The sequence below is a fragment of the Lynx canadensis genome, chromosome F2 (genome assembly GCF_007474595.2).
Source record: "Lynx canadensis isolate LIC74 chromosome F2, mLynCan4.pri.v2, whole genome shotgun sequence".
NCBI classification, from domain to species: domain Eukaryota; kingdom Metazoa; phylum Chordata; class Mammalia; order Carnivora; family Felidae; genus Lynx; species Lynx canadensis.
In genome coordinates, this window is record NC_044320.2 from 29936832 (window position 1) to 29946570 (window position 9739).

The 9739-nt window shown below is 36.9% G+C and overlaps 1 pseudogene; it reads left to right on the plus strand.

Moving 5' to 3' along the window:
- Positions 1-8525: 8525 nt before the first annotated feature.
- On the plus strand, positions 8526-9009 carry LOC115506341 (annotated as a pseudogene).
- The last annotated feature ends 730 nt before the right edge of the window (positions 9010-9739 follow it).

A 9739-nucleotide genomic window follows, 5' to 3' on the forward strand; every position in this document is an offset into this window, starting at 1 on the left:
CAGATGTTTCTAATTCGGAATGTCTTATATTCTTTCCAGAGAAAGAAAAAATTTAAACTTAAGTAACCGCTCTTTATCACTGGATCAAATGGTGGAAGAAAAATATCACCCTTACAAGGTACCTCTTCTTCATCTTTGTTTCTTTATTCTGCAAATTTTCTAAGTTCAGTCTTGGAGATGGCATCTACCAATAGTTCACATCATGGGTATTGCCCAATCCTTCCTCCAAAGGTCAGAGTAGACTAAACCACAAAGTTGATCTTAAATAAGAAATCTAAAATGTAAGCATCATATTCTGTGTTGGACATTTGCTGATTCTGGCAGCCTTTTATCACCTTCTTTCGGTTCTAGTGCCCGGCGTGTGTTTCAGGTAACTACCCATCACCCTGTTAAGGATCTCATGTGCTTTAGAGAAGTAGCTCGATGAGTGGCACATGTGGCTTAGGCCTAATCTAACTAGCATTAGGTTGGTGCATGAGCAGTTCAGAGAGACAGTAGCATGACCTAAAATAGTATAACTAGAATGAAGACTATGACTTTAAATATTTTTAATGTTTATTTTTGAGAGAGAGAGAGGGGAGAGAGAGAGAGAGAGAGAGAGAGAGAGAATGAGCAGGGGAGGGGCAGAGAGAGAGGGAGACACAGAATCCGAAGCAGGTTTCAGGTTCTGAGCTGTCATCACAGAGCCCTACACGGGACTTGAACTCACAAACCGCGAGATCATGACCTGAGCCAAAGTCGGAGGTTTAACCGACTGAGACATCCAGGTGTCCCAAAATGAATCCTACGGCTTTAAATCAAAGGTTGAGGAAATAGGACACATGCAGTACATTAATGAGGAAGCATGCAGCCTGAGAGCTGCTGGCACCATTTGGAATGACCAGAAAGAATCTCCTGAGGCTGGAGCTGAGATTTTTGGGGGTTGTTTATTACATAGCATTACGCCAACAAAAACCTAAGCAATACACCATAAAGGGTAATAGATCAGGTTCCAGATAACTGAGGTATATCCTCCTGACTTACCCTTATATTAGAATATTACCAGCAAAATGTAAGATAAGCTGTACCAAGACAGGATGATACACTTTTTTTTTTTTTGGAGAAATCTTTTAATTTTATTTTTTTTAATTTACATCCAAATTACTTAGCATATAGTGCAACAATGATTTCAGGAGTAGATTCCTTCATACCCCTTACCCATTGAGCCCATCCCCCCTCCCACCACCCTTCCAGTAACCCTCTGTTTGTTCTCCATATTTAAGTCTCTTATGTTTTGTCTCCCTCCCTGTTTTTATATTATTTTTCTTCCCTTCCCTTATGTTCATCTGTTTTGTCTCTTAAAGTCCTCATATGAGTGAAGTCATATGATTTTTGTCTTTCTCTGACTAATTTCGCTTAGTGTAATACCCTCCAGTTCCATCCAGATAGTTGCAAATGGCAAGATTTCATTCTTTTTGATTGCCAAGTAATACTCCATTGAGTATATATATACCACATCTTCTTTATCCTTAGGATGATAACATTTTTAATGCTAGAAGAAACAAGTTCTCATCCTGGCAAGGTTACTGAGCTAAGAGAATTTGAACCTGATACTAGTGGCCACCCTCCCCCCGACACAAAGTGGAGCTTGTTGCAGGATGGAGCTAATCAGAAACAAAGTGATGAAAGGCAGGTAGAGTTAGACAGAGAAAGAGAACAAAAAAGCAGAAAGGCAGAAGGAAAAGCACAAGTGCAAGAGAAAGGAACAAGTGAGCAAAGAAAACAGAGAAAGAAATGAATTAGAGGAATCAGTTTTGTATAGCTAAAAATTGTAACTTTTGCACACATAGGTTACATTGATCCTATGGCTGGCATTTTTCAAATATGAAATACAGATATAGAAATTATGAGTTTACTTATTCAGCAGTTAGCCAGTGCCAAACACTGTTAAATGTTCTCATTAAAAATCTATAAGTCATTTGTAACCCTAAGAGATTGTTACAGTGAAAAAGCTTAACGTGTAAAAAAAATAAAATGTGATGTGTAAAAGCCATCATATAAAGAAAGATAGTAAAGGCTTTGGGAATAGGAAAGAGAGATCAACTCTGTAGATAAATGGTGGTGGGTAAGTATATAGAAAAATAGTTCATATAAGATGTAGCTAAAAACTAAAGGATACATTGCAATTACTTAGTAAATAAATTAGGAATGAAGCTAAGTAGAAAGCTTGCATTGGTATCAGAGACTTTAACATTCATGTATGCTATTAATACACCTCACTGATTTTCTTCAATGTTTTCTTTCTCATTAAAGCTTTAAATTTTGGGGCACCTGGGTGGCTCAGTCGGTAAGCGTCTGACTTCAGTTCAGGTCATGATCTCACGGTCTGTGAGTTCAAGCCCCGCATCAGGCTCTGTGCTGACAGCTCAGAGCCTGGAGCCTGCTTTGGATTCTGTGTCTCCCTCTCTCTCTGCTCCTCCCCAACTCACACTCTGTCTCTCTCTCAAAAATAAATAAACATTAAAAAAAAAATAAAGCTTTAAATTTTGCTAAACATTCAAGGTTGACCTGTGTGGGTGTGTGATATTAGGAAGCTTCAGCCAGAGATTACACCACCAACTGTATGGAATGACTCAGTCAGCAGCTGAATGACTCCTGCTCCTTGTTCCTTTTCCAAATACTTCCTCATTATGTCTAAAATATTTCATTCCCTTTTGTCACCTTGCATGAAATCAATCTAATTAGAGATTCATTTGAATAAGCAAGTTCATTTTTCTTTTTAAAAAAATTTTTTAAACATTTTTTTTTTGAGACAGAGACAGAGAAAGAGTGGGAGAGGGGCAGAGAGAAAGGGAGACAGAGAATATGAAGCAGGCTCCAGACTCTGAACTGTCAGCACAGAGCCCAATGTGGGATTTGAACTCATGAACTGTGAGATCATGACCTTAGCTGAAGTCGGATGCTTAACTGACTGAGCCACCCAGGTGCCCCAACAAGTTCATTTTCCAAAATGAAAAGATAAGGGTGTTGGGGTTGAGGGGAGGGGTTATAGTCATTTATGCCTTAGTATAGTTTAAACACTTTGCTTCTGTCTAGTCAGGTCTTACAGTGTACAAGAGACAAATCCAGTGCAGGTGGCAGTGTTGTGAAATGGTCAGCACTCTGAATTTTCTTACAGTCAGAAAGATCTGGTTTGAATCTTGTCTCTACCACTTTACTAGCTTTATGAGCTTGAGAAAATTATTTAATGTTCAAAGTGTCTCAGTTGTCTCCCCGATACATGAGAGAAATGTGTTGACCTGCTATTGTTATATAATGTACACATATTGACTGGCACATCCAGAGCCTGGTTAAGCAATGAATAAATGGTAGCTATTAATACTAGGATGGAGAAAAAGAGGTACTTTTGTAGCAAAAGCAATGAAATCCTGGATGAATGTAGGAAAAAAAGGCATACTTTGTGTTTTCAGTACTTTTGCCTAAGATAGCAACATGATGAACGGTGGTAGAGTTGAGGTGCAAATGTATGATCATGTGTCCAGTGTTCTTTATGATAAAAAGATCACATACAGTGAATTAATATTGCATCAATATCTGATCTCTTCCAACGATTCTTTCTGGATTTTTGTTTTAACTAACTGTAACTTTTTTCTTATGACTAGTCCTTACAGAGGTAGATAACATGGGTGCTTAAGGGAAATGAGAGTGTCTTAAACAAAGGTGAATGTTTAAAAGTTCTAGGTCACTTTGCAAAGCCATATCCTATTTTTTTTTAATTCAAGTATAATTAAGTACAGTGTCATATTAGTTTCAGGTATCGGTATCCAATATGCTGATTCAATTCTATACATTGCTCAGTACTCACCCCTATAAGTGTCCTCTCAATTCCCTTCACATATTTCACCCATTCACTCACCCACCAGTTTGTTCTCTATATTTCAGTTTGGTTTTTGTTTGTTTGTTTGTTTGTTTTTTCTCTTTTTTTCTTTGTTCCTTTGTTTTATTTTTTCTTAAATTCCACTTATGAATGAGATTATATGGTATTCGCCTGTCTCTTAGCGTTATATCCTCTAGATCTATCCATGTGGTTTCAAATGACAAGATTTCATTCTTTTATGGCTTAATAATATTCCATTGCATGTATATATACCACATCCTTTTTATTCATTCATTTATCAATGAACACTTAGATTGCTTCCATATTTTGGCAATCCAATTTTGTCAATGCTGCAATAAACATAGGGGTGTGTATATATTTTTGAATTAGTGTTTTGTGTATTCTTTGGGTAAATTCCCAGGAGTGGAATTATTGGGTCATATGGTAGTTCCATTTTTAATTTTTTGAGGAACCTCCATACTGTTTTCCACAGTGGCTACATCAGTTTGCATTCCCACCAACAGTTCACGAAATTCCTTTTTCTCCCACATCCTTGCCAACACTTGTTATTTCTTTTGTTTTTGATTTTAGTCATTCTAACAGGTGTGAGGTGATATCTCATTGTGGTTTTTATTGGCATTTCCCTGATGATGTTGAGCATCTTTTCCTGTGTCTTTTGGCAGTCTGTATGTCTTCTTTGGGAAAATGTCTGTTCAAATCCTCTGAGTATTTTTTAATTGGATTGTTTGCCTTTTTGGTATATAGTTGTATATGTTGTTTATATATTTTGGCTACTAACCCTTTACTAGATATGTCATTTGTAAATATCTTCTCTCCCATTCAGTAGGTTGTCTATTTGTCTTATTAATAGTTTCCTTTGTTGTGCAAAAGCTTTTTATTTGGGTGTAATCCTAATAGTTCAATTTTGCTTTTGTTTCCTTTGGCAAAGGAGACATAGCTATAAAAATGTTTCTGTAGTTCATGTCAAAATGATTGCTGCCTATGTTTTCTTCCAGGAATTTTATGGTTTCAAGTCTCACATTAATGTCTTTAATCCATTTTGAGTTTATTTTTGTGGGTGGTGTAAGAAAGTGGTTTAGTTTCATTCTTTTACATGTAGCTGTCCAGTTTTCCCTACACCATTTGTAGAAGAGACTGCATATATCTGCCTCCTTTGTCAAAGATTAATTTAGCATAAAAGTGTGGGTTTATTTCTGGGCTCTCTATTCTGTTCCATAGACAATATGTGTCTATTTCTGTGCCAGTACTATAATGTTTTGATTACTACAGCTTTGTAGTATATCTCTAACAAACATAGATGCAAAAATCCTCAACAAAATATTAGCAAACGGAATCCAACAATGCATTAAAAAATATTTCACCATGATCAAGTGGGATTTATTCCAGGGATGAAAGAGTGGTTCAATATTCACAAAATAATTAATATGATACATCATACTAACAAGAGAAAGGATAAATACCATATGATCGTTGCAATAGACACAGAAAAAGCATCTGACAAAGTACAACATCCATTCATAATAAACACTTTCAACAAAGTAGGTTTATAGAGAACATACTTCAACATAATAAGGGCCATAAATGAAAACCCACGGCTAACATCAAACCAATGGTGAAAAACTGAGAGCTTTTCCTCTAAGATCAGGAACAAGAAAAGGATGTCCACTGTTATCACTTATATTCAACATAGTACTGGAAGTTTTAAGCACAGCAGTTGGAAAAGAAAAAGAAATAAAAGGCATCCAAACTGTTAAGGAAAAAGTAAAACTTTCACTCTTTGCAGATGACATGATACTATATATAAAAACCCTACAGGCTCCAACAAAATATCAGAACTATTAAGTGAATTGAGCAGATTTACAGGATACAAAATCAAAACACAGAAATCTGTTGCATTTCTATACACTAATAATGAAATAGCAGAAGGAAAAATTAAGAAAACATTCCCATTTACACCAAAAAGAATAAAATACCTAGGAATAAATTTAACCAAGGAGGTGAAAGACCTATACTCTGAAAGTCATGAAACACTGATGAAAGAATTTGAAGATGACACACAAAAAAAGGAAAGATATTCAATGTTCATGATCGAAAGAACCAATACTGTTAAAATGTCCATACTACCCAAAGCAATGTATACATTTAATGCAATTCCTATCAAAATACCAGTAGTGTTTTTCACAGAACTGGAACAAACAGTCATAAAATTTGTATGGAACACCAAGAGACCCCAAATAGTCAAAGCAATCTTGAAAAAAGAAGAACAAAACTGGAGGCATTACCAGATCCTATTTTGAAAGCACTTTATGGCTTACACTTAAAAAATTCCCCTTTTAGATACAGGTATGCTGTTTTGAAGGGATACATGCACCCCCATGTTTATAGCAGCACTATCAACAATAGCCAAAGTATGGGAAGAGTCCAAAGGTCCATCAATGAATGAATGGAAAAAGAAGATGTGGTTGGTATACATATACAATGGAGTATTACTTGGCAATCAAAAAGAATGAAATCTTGCCATTTGCAACTACGTGGATGGAACTAGAGGATATTATGCTAAGCAAAATCAGTGTCAGAGAAAGACAAATATCATATGACTTCACCCATATGAGGACCTTAAGATACAAAACAGATGAACATAAGGGAAGGGAAGAAAAATAATATAAAAACAGGGAGGGGACAAAACATAAGAGACTCTTAAATATGGAGAACAAGCAGAGGATTACTGGAGGGGTTGTGGGAGGGGGGATGGGATAAATGAGTAAGGGGCATTGAGGAATCTACTCCTGAAATCATTGTTGCACCATATGCTAACTAATTTGGATATAAATTAAAAAAATAAATAAATAAAAATTTCCCTTTTAAAATACATGCATATTGAGTACAAACTGAGCCAGAGGTGTTTTTTGTTTAGGTTGTTTGTTTGTTTGTTTGTTTGTTTTTGCTTGTTATCAACATGTTAACATTCCCCAGCTGTCCATTTCAGAAGGATGATGGGGCCTATCCATGTTGTAAGTATGTTTGACTCTTCCACAGGCAGCCCACTGTGCTAAGAGACAAAATAGGGATGTTCTCCAGATTCCTTCACACTGGTTAGACCAAACTCAAACCCATACTCTTGAAGAGTGATAGAGTTAAATTGCATTTTGATTTGGGTTTTCCCCCCAAAATCTGGCTAATGTAGTTAATTGACAGAAACAACTATATTTTCTAATCAGATATATAACTACAAACCTCAAGGCAATCTTTCTCTTGCCAGTAGCAAAGTAATTACCATATTAACAGCATTCACTCAATATCACCACTGAGGATTTCTCCCATAAAGCCTGCTGGAGAAAAGTGCCAGGCCACAAGGCAGTTTAATACAACCACTTCTGCCTTCACTCTGACTTTGTATAAGTGTCAATGCCCACGCTATCTGGTCTATTCCACCTATGAAAGGCATGGGTTTGTTTATTTCTGCTTTTCAGTTTCAGTGTATAATAGTATACCATGGTGCAATTGTTTATGGGACTAGTGACTCCACAGTTTTAAAGCTTATACTTCTCTTTTGAATACAAAATATTCAAATATTATTTTGTGCATCTGACAGCGTTGGCCTCTGCCCTGACACCATATGGAATTATTTTTGGCTCCCCAGGCTCCATCTTGCCCTCAGACATTGCTTATACTGAGCTGCTAGGAACCCAGTCCACTGTTCCTCAACTCTTTTCATGAGTCTGACCCCTCCCTGTTCACCATCCAGGTACCAGTTCAGTTAAGCCTTCCCTAATATCTCAATTCTGAGTTAAATGGCATGCAGATGTGTACCCTCCTCACGTTACATTTCAACTGCTTCTTTACTTAGTGGAATTCCCCAATAGACTGAGTTTTCTGAAATCAGAGACACTGTTTTGTTTATAAGAATGCCTTTGGCAGCTGGAAGGAATACTGCTGCTTTTCAGTAAATATTTGTTGTAGCACATTTCATTTTTTTTTTATCATAGTTATGCGTTTCTTTCTGTGCTATGGTAAGCATTTGCTCCCTTCACCAAATAACTTTGGTTAACTTTGATGGCTGTGTGGTTTGCTTTAACAAATGGGATGTGAGCATATATGACATACAGCATATCTTGGCAGAAGCTTTAGAAGCACTAGCATGGTTTGACACTCCTCCTCTTCTTTCTGCCTTCCACAGTCAGAAAACCATCTTTCAAATAGTGTCTACTCCAAAATTCAACCAGGTAAATATGAAGATCTCATTGGCTTTGTTAAGGAATTCATGAATCAGACAGCATCCCATGTAGAATGTAGAGGGGAGTTGTACAAAATGGAAGGTGTTTATAGGAAGGAGAATAAGGCAATGAAATTATTAGCAAAAGAAAAGGAGTGTTTCAGGCAAGGTCAGGAGCAGAAGGTCTTATTGTGCAGATTATCTCATTTTCCTTTGGAGGATGGAGAGGAACCACATGGCCATTTACTTCATTGGGGCTGATCAGAAAATTCCAAACTGACAGGTTAAAACTACATCTCCAGGGGAAATTGAAACTGCAATTAGATTAAGGATTAAACCCCTGTTTGGAAACTCAGCCTAAATGATACCATTTTGGATCTGTGGCTTTCTTTTTAATATCTCAGAGTTTATTCAAAGAGAGAAGATGTGCCTTTCATGAAGATGGTGCAGAAGGTAAAGAAGGAAGCCCCTGCCCCTCCCAAAGCCAAAGCCAAAGCAAAGGCTTTGAAGGCCAAGAAAGCAGTGCTGAGAGGCATCCACAGTCATAAAAAAAAAAAAAAAAAAAATAATCTGCACATCATCTACATTCTGACAGCCCAAGACACTGCATCTCCGAAGGCGACACAAATATCCTCAAAAGAGTGCCCCCAGGAGAAACAAGTTTGACCACTATGCCATCATCAAGTTTCCCCCGACTACTGAGTCAGCCATGGAAAAAATGGAAGACAGCAACACTCCTGTGTTCATTGTGGATGTCAAGGCCAACAAACACCAGATCAAATAGGCTGTGAAGATCTATGACATTGATGTGGCCAAGGTCAACACTCTGATCAGGTCAGATGTAGAAAAGAAAGCATATGTTTGACTGGTTCCTGACTGTGATGCTTTGGATGTTGCCAACAAAATTGGGATCATCTAAACTGAGTCCAGTTGGCTACATTTGAATATAAATTGTTTCATCATTAAACAACAACAACAATAAAACAACAAAGAGGGAAGATGCATAAAACAAGCTGAGCCCAAAAGAGTCCAGTAGAGCTCAGTAATGTGTGTGACAAATGACAGTTATAAATTGCTGAGATTTAGAGATTGCTTGTCACTACAATAAAAGTTGATTAGCAAAGAAATTGATACCTAGAAGCAAGGGCACTATGGTAACAACAATAAAATAAAATAGGTAGTATTTGTACCATGCCTGCTATGGGAGCCCTAATGTTAAAGGAGGCTGGAAAAATAACCTATACTAGGCACAGGTGAAAATTTTCGTAAAACCATCACCTTAGATAACTTGAAAGGTAGAAAATATACCTATAAATTTGTGACTTTGGCAAAGACTTTTCAAGACAAAATTTTGTTGGCGCAAAATTGCTTATCAGTCATTATAAGCAAGAGATGAGCTGAGAAAATAATTGACCTTTTTCCAAGTAAGAATGGAAGAGAAAAGGAGCGCCCAGAAATCCAGAGACAGAGTTGAAAGGTGCAACTGTTTCTCTTCTCCAGCCAGTAAACTGTTTGCAAATTAAGACAAAACCTCAGTGCAAAGACCAAGTCAAGGACCTGAAAAGTTGTTTTTTAGTTGTGTGTGCATGTTCTTACATGGAATAATTTGAATTATTTTTAGTGAATTGAAAGCATATTAGAAATTTAGC